General features: G+C 36.0%; 1 protein-coding gene across 7 annotated transcripts in view; it reads right to left on the minus strand.

The window, feature by feature from the left end:
* IMMP2L (inner mitochondrial membrane peptidase subunit 2) overlaps positions 1-12,634 on the minus strand; it is an 888,431-nt gene that overhangs the window by 50,170 nt on the left and 825,627 nt on the right. The gene's annotated exons all lie outside the window — the stretch shown is intronic.

Here is a 12,634-nt window from a genome sequence, read left to right on the forward strand (position 1 = left end):
TGTGCTGGTCTAATTCTGTTCCTTTATCTACACAGTAAAATAAACTGTGTTGCTGTTAGATTCCTAAGTTTTAAAGTTTCATTGAAAGATATCAATTGTGAGGGCTGCTTGGGTGGCTCAGTTGGTTAAATGTCTGACTTCAGCTCAGGTCATGATCACACGGTTCATGGGTTGGAGCCCCGCATCAGTGTCTGTGCTGACAACTCGAAGCCTAGAGCCTGCTTTGGATTCTTTATCTCCCTCTCTCTCTGCCCCTACCCCATTTGCTCTCTGTGTCTCTCTGTATAAAAAATAAAAATTAAAAAAAAAGATAGTAATTGTGATGAGCTTAAAACACAAATTTGGATTATTTTTGGCTAACATTTTATTTGGATTTAATACCCACAACCATATATATGCACGTGTGTACTAACAGAAATTTTTGATTCAGCAATGACTTATAAATAAAAAGTGCCAAATATATAATAGATAACACTTTCAAGAAAACAGAAAAAGCTAATATTAAATATTAAAACCAGAGTGGCTGGGATTTCATTGAGTTTGTAAATTAAATTATGGATAACTGACATCTTAACAAAAGTGACTTTCCAGAAAAATCATATATTTTTCTATTTATGTAGGTCTTCTTTAATTTATTTCAGTGGTGGTTTGTAGTTTCCAGAGTGTAAGTGTTATACATATTTTACTAAATTTATTGCTAAGTATCTGCTGGTTTAGATGGTTTAGAAATTTTTAATTTCTAATTGTTTATTCTTGCATACAGAAACACAGCTGCTTTTTAAATATTTTATTTTTTTTGAGAGAGAGAGGGCACAAGTGAGTGAGGGGCAGAGAGAGAGGGAAAAAGAGAGAAGTGGGGCTCACCCAAAGTGGGGGTCAAGCTCACGAACTGTGAGATCATGACCTGTGCAGAAGTCAGGTGCTTAACAGACTGATTGCAAAGCTGATTGTTAAAAAATATTGACCTTATATTCTTCAACCATATTAAACTTGCATATTAGTTCTAGTAGTGTTTTTGTAAATACCTTAATATTTTACATGTATACAATCATGTTATTTTAATAACTTTTACTTTTTTACTAATCTGTGTGCCTTTTATTTTTCTTATAGTGTTATATGATCTAGGATCTCCATTACAACACTGAAAAAGGGGTGAGATCAGATATCCACGCTTTGTTTCTCATCTCAAAAAAGAAGCATTTTGATGCTTTATGATTATAAAATTCTTCATGATTTAGGAAAACATTGGGGTTAAATATGTTGTTACTGTAGGTTTTTATAGATATCTTTTATCAGAATAATGAAGTCCACTTAAATTCCTACTTTTCTCAGAATTTTTATTATGGATGTTGAATTTTGTAAAATGCCTTTTCTGCATCACTTAAGATAATCGGTTTTGCTCCTTCATTATGTTAGTATGATAATTTACATTGACTTTTGAAAGTTAATCACTACTTTTCTGAAATAATCCCCACTTGGTTATGATGTATTATCCTTTTAAAAATACACTGTTGGATTCAATCTGCTAACATTTTGGTGAAGAATTTGTTTGTAGGAATATTGGTCTGTAGTTTTCTTTCCTTTTAAGGTCTTTGTCTAGTTTTGATCTCAAGTCACTACTGCCTTCTGAAATGAGTTAGGAAGTGTTTCCCCTCCTCCTCTTTTTTATATATTGTTATATTTAGAAATAAATGTCCAGAATTCAGTAGAGTTTTACCAGGATAATTTCCACTTCACTTCCTCACACATCCATCCCCCAGAGATAATTCCTTTTACTCAGGTGTTTCAAAACCTCAGTGTGTAGCTCATTCATATTTTAAAACAGATCGATATAAAATCAGTTGGGCTTGTAGAAATAATTTTGTAGAAGCATGAGTTATGAGAAGCAATGAGGTGCAAAGAAATTCAAAATATTGTCAGAATACCGTATTCAGAAAATAACTGATGTTTTCAAATAAGTCTTTCTGTGATGAAGACTACTGCTCATATAATGACTGGGTTTCAAAATAAAACATGTAATATAGTCAAAATCTTATTGAATTTTAATTATATAGGATAGTTTTCTAATTGCTCTCAAAAGTTGTTAAGATTTTAAGAGTCACCTCCTCAAATTCCTAATATTCTCAATTGTTGTATAATTTCTAAGGAAAGAGTCAAAGTAACTGTTAAATGTGTGTAGTGGGGAAATCACCAATTTAATGTGTTAATAACAACCTTCAGATTACTGAAAAAGAAAAACCAAGACTAAGTTACTTCAGGTTGATTAGTTTCCCTTAGGAATATCACTCCTTTCTAACATTTCTGTTTCTCTTACAGTATTATCACACCTATTAAATAGTGCACGTTTTCAATGCAATGTGTAATTGTAAATTATTCTCAGAAACATAGCTCTCTTGTCTTAATTGCTGACAGACTTTACCCTCACCATTTGTTATGCGGTGAATTCAGCGTCATGGAGAACCACTACCGTGGCAATGCTCCCTCACACTGTCCCTACAGGAACTCAGGTGACAACATGGCACATTAGACCACACGGTTAGCCATTTATTAAGCTATTAACTTTGTCTGACCCAGTTTGTCAAGTTTTTTGTGTTTTAAATGTCAATTTCTATTCACTTGATTTCTTTCCACTTGGCTTTGCTAGACTAAGAATAAATTGCCTTCTTCAAGGAAAAGCAAAGGAAGTAAAACTATCAGGAAAAGTCAACTCAGAGGACTCTTGGGGAAAAAATTAAGTACTGGTGAGAATCATCTTTAAGTTAATTAACCAGTTTGGGAGGTAATTGAGATTCTCGCTTCATCTTCTTTGCCTGACACTGTCCCTCTGCCCCGTATTTTACACTTGAGTACTTATCACTGTTTACCCTGATTCCACAGCACATGCCAAATCCAAGAAAACTTCCAGTAAAGCATTTGCTTAGACCAGAGCCAATTTCTTCTACTTGAAAAAAAGTCAACTTACTTTGTAATCTAGCGATAAAAAGTCAGTAGTCATTTCTTATATACAATCAGTTCATTATTATTATTTCTATCAGAAATAGAGAAATGAAAGGAGATTAAACAAGACACACACTTCCTGCTCTTTATTAGCATTAATCATGAGGGATTTAGTGATCAAGGAATTTATAGCTACTGGCTAACAAGACAGTTTAAAATGATCTGTGAATGTCTTTCATCCATGCTGATCCATTACCAAGGATCATCAAAAGTTGGCCAGAAAACCTCCAACCTCAAATACATTATTTTCAACAGTTGGTTGGGTTAGAGGAAAGAGACTGTTAAATGGTTTCCAGTAATGTTTCAGGTGAACAGAAAATAAATATCTGATTGTATCTTGGAGAGGAGGAAAAAAAGCACACATTTAAACTTACTTCATGGTACTTTTATTATTTACTAAGAAACACTATATCTGCTTATTGTGAGCCGATTTGTCCAAGCCCTAAAGATATTCTCCTGATAAAAGGTTACAAAATGTCTTGAAACAAATGTAAAGGACTGAAAAGGATAAAAATAATTTATTTCATAAGTTTTCAATGTTATGCTAATGCAGTAATTGTTTAAAATCCCAGAGTTTCTGGTGTTAATATTATCAAGGGAAGGAATGATCAATTCTGGAAAAAGAAACTGGTTGTTAGAAGTGTTAAGGATATGGGTGCCTGGGTGGTTCAGTTGGTTGAGTGTCCAACTCTAGATTTCAGATCAGTCATGATTCCAGAGTTGTGGGATTGAACCCCACATCAGGCTTGGTGCTGAGCATGGAGCCTGCTTGGGATTTTCTCTCTCCCTCTCTCTCTTTCTCTCTCTTTCTCAAAAAAAGAAAAAGAAATGTTAAGGATAAAAGTATGTAATATGTAGAATTTTTTGACTCATGAGATGTGATTTAAAATGAAAGGGAGTGGGTCAAGACTCAACGATAACTCCCAAGTTTCTAGGATAAAATGGGGATTCCAGTCATTGAAAATGGAAACTCTGGATAAGTAGTAAGCATTTAGAAATATGGAATTAAAGCTGATGATAGATGTCTGGAACGAAGAAATATTTCAGAGTGAGACAATGAGAAATACAAGTCGCTGAAGATTTGAGTAAAATATTTTAGGAGACCACTTGGAATGTAAAAGAAGACAGAAGAGGGAATCCTAATGGCCAGCAACATTGAAGTGTTTATTTTAAAGGGGAGGAAACATCTAAATAGACTAGAGGGGGCTCAGCTGGTTAAGCATCCAACACTTGATTTTGGCTCAGGTCACGATCTCACAGTTCATGGGATCGAGCTCCATGTTGGACTCTGTGATGATAGCACGGAGCCTGCTTGGGATTCTCTCTCTCCTTCTCTCTCTGCCCCTCCTCTACTCTGTCTCTCAAATAAATAAACATTAAAAAAAAAAACTTAAAAAAATAAATAGACCATAGAAAGGCAGTGTCTAAAATATAAAAAATGCATAGGTACACTCTCAAAGGGCAGGCACTGTATCTATATTGCTTGTCATTGTATTCATGGCACCTAATTACACTACCTGGAACACAATAGGTAAACATTCGTGAAGTAAATGAACAAACATCCAGGAGAGTGAGGTCATGCCCAAGTAAATGCATAGAGCATGTCAAGGAGGAAATAATCTACAGTAGTGATTACTGGATTTGGCAATTAGAAAGTCATTAAAGATCTTATCAAGAACAACTTCTGCAGAGGGGCACTTGGCTGGCTCAGTGGTAAGGCATGTGACTCTTGATCTCAGGGTTGTGAGTTTGAGCACCACACTGGGTGTAGAGATTACTTAAAAATAAAATCTTAAAGTAAAAAAAAAAAAACAACTTCTGTGGAGTTTTGGTAATAAAACCCAAATTGGAATGCACTGAGGGGCAAATGCATAATGAAGCAGTGCAGATGTTGCAGACTGATTTTTTTTTCCAAAAAGAATGGCAGAGAAGAGCAGGAATTCATAATAAATAGAGATAAAGAAATATTATTGAGAACTTTTTTCATAAACTGGGAGACATCTGAGCAGGTTTATGTGGTGGGGAAAAAAGCCAAAAGGAAGAAGAAAATGAAAAGGCAAAAAAAAAAAAAAATGGGTGGGGTGGGGCGGGTGCATAGTTGATAAAGTGGGACAAGTGGATGAGTTCTAAATTAGAGATGGGGAAATCAGTCTAAGACCAGAGGAAAGTCCTCTCTATCTATAGAGGGAGGAAACGTGAGGAACAAGTGTAAAAAAAAGAGTCAAAAATAACACCAAGATGTCTGATATAAGGTGGTACCTTGTATCTGTACCTTTTACCTCTATATCCACATAAATAGGTGAGGAGAAGGGCAAATGCAGGCATGCACATTAGTATAGTAACAGAAGTCTGAGGACTCTTACACTTCACATTTCTCAGTGAAATAGCAATGATGCCATCTTTTTAGAAGGGTTAGGGGTAAAGTAGGGATTGTGAAAAGAATGGTAGCTATGTGGGGCAAAATCTGCCACCAGATTAAGGAATTTAAATAGGGATACATGGAAATGGCTGCCACTGTCCAAGTGAAGAGGAGATGATAGGTTTTGATTAATTGTACCAATCTGCTTCAGAGGTTTAGCTTTCTCCAATGGCACTCAGCAGTCCTGGTATAGGAACCAAGAGGTGGATGGCAGGTTTAACCCAAGGCTAGAAGTTGGCAGAGAAGTATGATAGAATGGATAAGGACCAGGGAAGTGACCATGCTAAAATCAATGCACTTGGAAGTTAGACTGTGTGCAAAGGGAAGAGGGTGGTAATATTTTAAGGTTACAAGGAAGGGGTGGCAGTGATTGAAATGTCTCAAGAGTGTGAGGGGGCAATAGAGGAGTAAGGAAGTGTGGGAGCCTCACAGCTAGGAGATTAGGGTCCTGAATCCCTCCATCAGGGTGGGAGAGAAAGGACCCAAGACACAATGGCAGTGAAAAATCCACAAGCAATAGGGGCAAGAGGTCAGGTAATAAGCACCCTAGGGCAGTAGGGCACATGTTAAAAAAGCTCCTATTTGTGTGGCACACTGGAATAAAGAAATGAGGCTTCCTGACGGTGTAGGTGACTGGATCAAAGGATCACCTTCTGCCTGACACACATCCCAGACACACTTATCACTGATTCCACCCCATTCATTGCCTGTACACCAGAACATGCTGATTTAGGAAAACTTTACCTTAGAAAACATTGAAGGAACAACAACAACAAAAAAATCAAATGACTTATGACCTAGGTCAGAAAGTTAAGGATGAGAGGCCCAAAACAAAGATATTAGGATCTGAATCCAGGCAAACACTGAACTGGATATGAGAGGAAAAAAAGCAAGGATAGGTCAACAGAGAAGTGGGTGAACATGAAGGTGACATTTGGAGTTCATAACTTCAGGAATGGGTATTTCAAGGTGATAAGAAGTAAGGCTTACTTCCACTATTTTTAATTACTCATATAACATAAAACCAAGCATCATGGGCAATTAATCAGGAAATTAAAAAAAATAGGTAACTGGTAACTGTAGAGTTTTTACAAATGACATAGTAGTGTTCTGGGGGAAAAAATCCAGCCCACTGTTTAAATACAAAATTTTACTTCTAAAAGCATATCCTAATATTTTTCTGTTTGGCAACTACACAAACTAACAGGAAATTCTTTTAAGTCTGGGATGCTTATAAGTATAACCTTTTCTGTGTGTCAGTGGGGTACAAGATGCTTTACTGTGCTTGAACATCTTTGAAGCAATGATCAAACAAGCAGAATGTCATTTGCATTGTCAAATGACCTTCGTCTGTGATCTTATAGAAAACAAACAGCTTTAAATGAGAAGAAGCTGTTAATTTGGCCATGTTACGATAACAAGAGTTCATCACATGCTCTATCCTATAGTTCTGAATTATGGCACTCTTTTATGTAGTTACACTGTAAATCACTATTTATGGCATTTCTGCGCTTCTAGCCAAAATATCCAGTAAATCAAATTGGAGATGAAATATTTTCGGCTTAAACCGATTCAGTATGTTCTCACTTCTGACAGCTGTAAAACTCAAGAGTTATTTTACATCTCAGTGTTTGAAGTCAAAACATCACAATTTTGTATGACCAGATGCACTCCAACTAAAATCCTGGAAATCTCATGATGTCTGGGAAATTAGCTGAGAGGGGCATGAGCAGATCATCGATGCTGGAGGAAACTCATAGGGGAATCATAATAAGGGACCATTAACTAAGAACTTATAAGCAAGAGATGATAAAAGACAAAATTTTAAGAGATACCTAAATTGGAATTAAGGTGTGCCTGTTAACGGGATGATAAAACAGACCTATATTCCGTTTTAATCTAGAAAGTCAGCTAACAGTAGTCAGAGCCCCAGATGAGTCTGGTCATTATTCTAACAAAACATTTATGTAGAGGTTAGTCGCTCTTCTTCAAAGCTGTTGTAACAATTAGTAAAAGAAATAAAAGAGGATTGAAGGGATAAGTTAAAGCAAGAATATAAACAATAAGGGAACAGTTCACCACCAAAGGGGAATATAGTCATCATTGTCTGAGGTTTTCCAAGTCAAAATCACTATGTCAGTATTATTATTTTAAAACAATTTAGTAAAGTCACAGAATCATTTATGCACATGTGCTAGAACAATTTAAGTCTTGAAAAATAAGATGTAATCTAGTCTCTGCTCTACTATTAATGTTTGAGATTATGACACTGGCTGTAACCACAAGTGTGGACCTGAGCCTGTGGTCTTTCTGTGCTTATGTGAACTATCTTATATTCATTGGAATAGGACTCTTGGAAATGCAGTATTCATACTGAATATTTTTGAAATCTTTTAAATGCATTTCGCTTAGTGGCTATGACCACTACTTTAAAATAGCAAACAAATATTTTTGGATTCTTGCCACTCTGTTTTTCCAAGAGAGGTAGAATTCAAAATGATTTTTCATTCACAGATATGTAAACACAGACTCCTTTCCCTTTGTGATTGTAGACTGGTAACAACTATAGAACCAAGTAATGCTTTGGGAGGGTTTAGCCCTAGCTCTCTCAGCTGCTGCTGACCCCTAGTCATCATCATAGTTAATACACAACATGTAGTAATAGTGTTTGTTATACCAAATCAGCTTCAGAGGACTTCTTTCGCTTCTTTTCCAAAGGAATCACCACCCTACACCCATTCTATCCCTAGTGTCATCGCTGAGTGGCAGCATAGTTAGTATATGGGTCAAATACATGGATTTGAGAATCAGACAGACTCTGACCCATACAAGCTGAAAAGGACAGACAGCATCTCTTTCTATGTGTTTGACATTGGGGAGACTTAATCTCCCTGGGTCTCAGATTTTTTAGAGTGGGTACAATGACTAAATAAAATTACACATTGTGAAGTGCTCGGGTAGTATTTGGCAGATATTAAGTATTCAGGTAAGGCCAGCCATTTTCAGTATTATTGTTACTAGCATTATTACTGTTTATTGCAATTTTTCCTTGCAGATAGTTTATCCAATGGAAAAAAATCCACAATAGTAACCATAAGAAATAATAGGAATTGAAGAATCTAATTTTTTTTGCTTCCTAATAATTAATACAAAGTACTCTATTTGCTTTGAAGATTTAATTTATGAAGAATTATATATAGGATCATAGGTTATGTTATTTTGAGGGGGACTAATTATCAGGAAATGAGTTTTTCTTGTTAATCAAAAAACCTCGTTAAAAAATGAGCTGTCATTTGTTATGGAATGGACTGTGTTCCCTCAAAATTCACATGTTGAAGTCTTAACACCAAGTGCCTCAGAATGTAGCCATATTTGGATACTGGGGCTTTAAAGAGATGATTAACTCAAAATAAGGGTCTTAGGATGGGCCCTCAATCCACCTGACTGGGGTCCGTGTAAGAGGAGGAGAGTAGAACAGACAGATGCCAGGGGTACAAGTGCATGCATGGATAACCACGTGACGGAGCAAGACTGCAGCCATCTGCAAGCCAAGGAGAGAAGCTTCAGAGGAAACCACCCTGCTGTCACCTTTCTCTTGGACTTCTAGCCTCCCAAAGTATGAGAAGTTACGTTTCGGTTTAAGCCACCCAGACTGGGTATTTTGTTAAGGCAGTCCTAGCAAACTAATATACTATCTACGGGTGACCAACTAGCAAAAGAACAGAATATGACAAAACAATTCTAAAACATGTTGAATGTGCTTTATTCACAGAACATTTCAGTCTCTTAATTGCCTCAGTGTTATCTATATGACCATCAGTTTTCATTTTACTAGCAAAGAAATGCTATTAGAGAACTCTGTATAACAGTTTAATTGAACAAATATTGATTGAATTGTGACCATGTGGAGAAGCCTTGTGCTCACTGGTGAAGACTGTATGCTGTGGGAGAAGATAAAGATAAGCAAGAAAGTATTTCAAATACCTTACAATACAAGGGGAGGGAGACAGAGTCGTAAACAGTCATAAGATAAGAATGAATTAATGTGCTATAATAAAGGTGAAAACCAAGGGATTTGAGAGCAGAGCTGTGTGAAGGACTGACTTTAACTCGGTAGACTGATAAAGATTTAGTGTGAAAACAGATTTGGGCCGGCATTTTCAAGATAAATAGGATTTTAATAGGTGATGAGGAGAAAATTCCAGGATAAACGTGAATACATAAATATTTTGGAATATTTGGGAAAAGATAGGTAAAAGGCCAATAGTCAAGTAAGGGGAATGGGGTGAGAATAGAGCAGCAGAAAGCCTGAAGGGCTCTGAGTAGTGGAGCAGACTAAAAACAAGTATTAATAGAATAGCAGTAAGAGCGACATCAGGAATTACATTAGCAATAGTAGGACTCATTAAATAGGTAGTGCTTATTTACTACCCACTAAGTGCTCACAAGCACTTCATGTTCATGAACTCATTTAATTCTCCAAAACTAAAGACGTGTACACCACCTGTTTTGAAAAGTGAGAAACCAAACGCAAGGAAGGGAAGGAATCTGCCGAAAGTCAGACAGGTAATAAGTGGTAAATTACTTAACTCACATGAATATTTTCTCTATAAAATGACAGCTAAGAAATAAAGAAATCATGTAATCCATCCTCTCCCCATAGTTGGATCCATTTCTGTTTGTTTGGGAAATAGATTCCATACTTTGTAATCAATGTGAAAATATATTCCGACTTTTGTTTCTATGGAAAATGTGAAGAGTTTAAAAGGCAAACTTAAAACACGTATCATTCTTTCTGGCAGAAAATCAAAGCCTGTCTTCTAGGCCTTTCCTGTAATGACAACGGAAGATATCCTAACTCAGCTAGCTTTTCCTATGAATTACCAGCTGGGATGGTTTTGAAGATAAATGTCAAAATTCTCTCCTGTTCTGTGTCCTAATCGCCAAGTCTTCATTAAAAGAAAGATTCCATTAAAAGAAAAGGATATTAACTAACTATAAGCTAAAAAGAAATAGTCTTTTAAATTAATAAAAATAATAAAATGACCAATACACGATAGTCTGAAACCTTGGTCGTTGGACCACAAATGGGGATGTCAAGCCGCATTAGGGTATGGACTCTGAGGTATTATTCACCAATAAGGACAGAAACTATGCATGTGTGTAAACATTCTTCTCCAAGCAAAGAAGATGGTTAGAAGTCACTGTCATACCAGCTAATGGAATAAACTACCACCAGTCTGATACAAAGCCCAGACCCAAGCTTTTGATCCTACAGTTACCTGCCACAGGGCAATCCTACTCGCAGGCAAACTTAAATCCATGTGTGTATGCGTGTCTGGTTTATAATTTGAGATCAGTATCATTTTCATTGGCCAAAAAGAATAAAAGGCAATTTTTTGGCAATTCACTAGAGTGTTACTTTTTTTTTTTTAAGCTTTTTAATGAATCTTTGCTGAGTAGCAATCGAAACAGTTCTAAAAAGCAACTGATGGAGAAAGACACAGTCCATATGTCTGGTGATATGTTTTAATAAAATGCTTTTTGTGAAAAAAATTAAAACACCCACAGTATTGAGGGATACTTACTGGAACCTTTATTTTATAGCCTCTGGTTATGGTCCTGGAGACAAATGAGTTAGAAAGCAGAAGTAATTATAGAGATATCCCAAGTAACTCTCAGCTAGCTACGATCTCAAATATTCCGACACCTGAGAACAGATATTTTGGATTATAACAACAAGGAACTTAGGAGGGAAACACTACTTAGAAAAATTTAGCAGACATATTTGCAAATGCTGAAAATAAATGGTTTATAAATAGTTTATATGAATAATACTCAAGTGTTTATGCTATACTTTGACTAATATTTTTTCTAGTTATTTTCTGTTCTTTACCTAATTCTTATCAACAAATCCTTAAAATAATGTAGAACACTGAGGATACTGAAACTAATTTATGACTGTGTCAAAATATCACTTCCTATTTTAAACATGAATACTGTTGTGAGATTAGTAACTGTAAACCAGACATCAAAGGATCACCATTTACTTGGTTTAAAATTTTAGTTGGTGTGGTTTGCAAAGTGAAATAGAACTATGCTTCAGTAGAGTTAAGGGGAACTGTTCGGGAGACCTTGCCCCATATCCAACTCTTGCAAACTAAGCTCAGATGGGGAAAATACTACTGTCAGAGTTAATGCTTTAATTTCTAAACCGGATCCCTTCCATGACATCTTTTATAAACTCTTCCCATCGAGAAATGTTACTGTGCTTTATTCAGGAATCATCTGGAACCCAAGTGTCTATTTGTTATAGCGTAGGAAAGCAACAGTCAGATAAACTGGGATTACCGTTTTGAGAGTGATGCCGCATGTTCCTGGTGAGTGTTGGGTGGGCAATTGCTAAATATTGGGGGACAAGTCCTTAGCCTCTTTTTGTGTCAGATAAGAGGTATTTTAAAAATTAGATTCAGAGAAGAAAAAATAAAGATATTTAATCATTCCAATAGTTTTGTAAACATGTTTCATAAATATGGTCTTTAGCCTTCAGGGTCTTTGTTTGCTTGTTTTTAAATAACTATCAAAATTCACCAGAACTAAGCTAAGCCTCCTCCCATCAAGAATCACCTGACTCCTCCTCTTCACCCAAGAATCATTAACCATAAAGGCACCATATACCTGTGAGCGGCTTATCAAGACTTGGCTGTGAGATGTTAAAACCTTCACGACCTTCACTAAAGTGAAAGCATTTCCAAGTACAATTCATTTAACTACACCATTATGCAGGATGACAGGTCTGAGACTGAGGGAGTATGAGAATAGTAAAGCTCCCATTCCCCTGGGGTAGACAGATAAAATGAGGCAGAACCTGTCTAAACAACACATTTGTTATAACTAGTTGTGGTGTTTTTAAAGTCTTTGCTCTAGAAACTACAGTCATTGTGCCAGAGTTCACCTTATCACTATTGCCACAAAAGCATTTCAGACACAGATCAGACCTGTTCATCTCTATCAAACCGGAAAAGACAATATATATAAACCACTGAATCCAGATTCACATTTTTCATTAATATGTACTCAAGTTACTAAAGAAATTCTTATTCTAAATATTTTGCTGTCCTACTTCTTTTAAGAAGCCAGTATTGTGCTAAATTTTGGCTTTTGTTACTATAAATACAAAACAATGTTTTCTTGACCTAATATCAATTGCAACTATAT

The sequence above is a fragment of the Felis catus genome, chromosome A2 (assembly GCF_018350175.1).
Source record: "Felis catus isolate Fca126 chromosome A2, F.catus_Fca126_mat1.0, whole genome shotgun sequence".
In the NCBI taxonomy this organism is placed as follows: Eukaryota; Metazoa; Chordata; class Mammalia; order Carnivora; family Felidae; genus Felis; species Felis catus.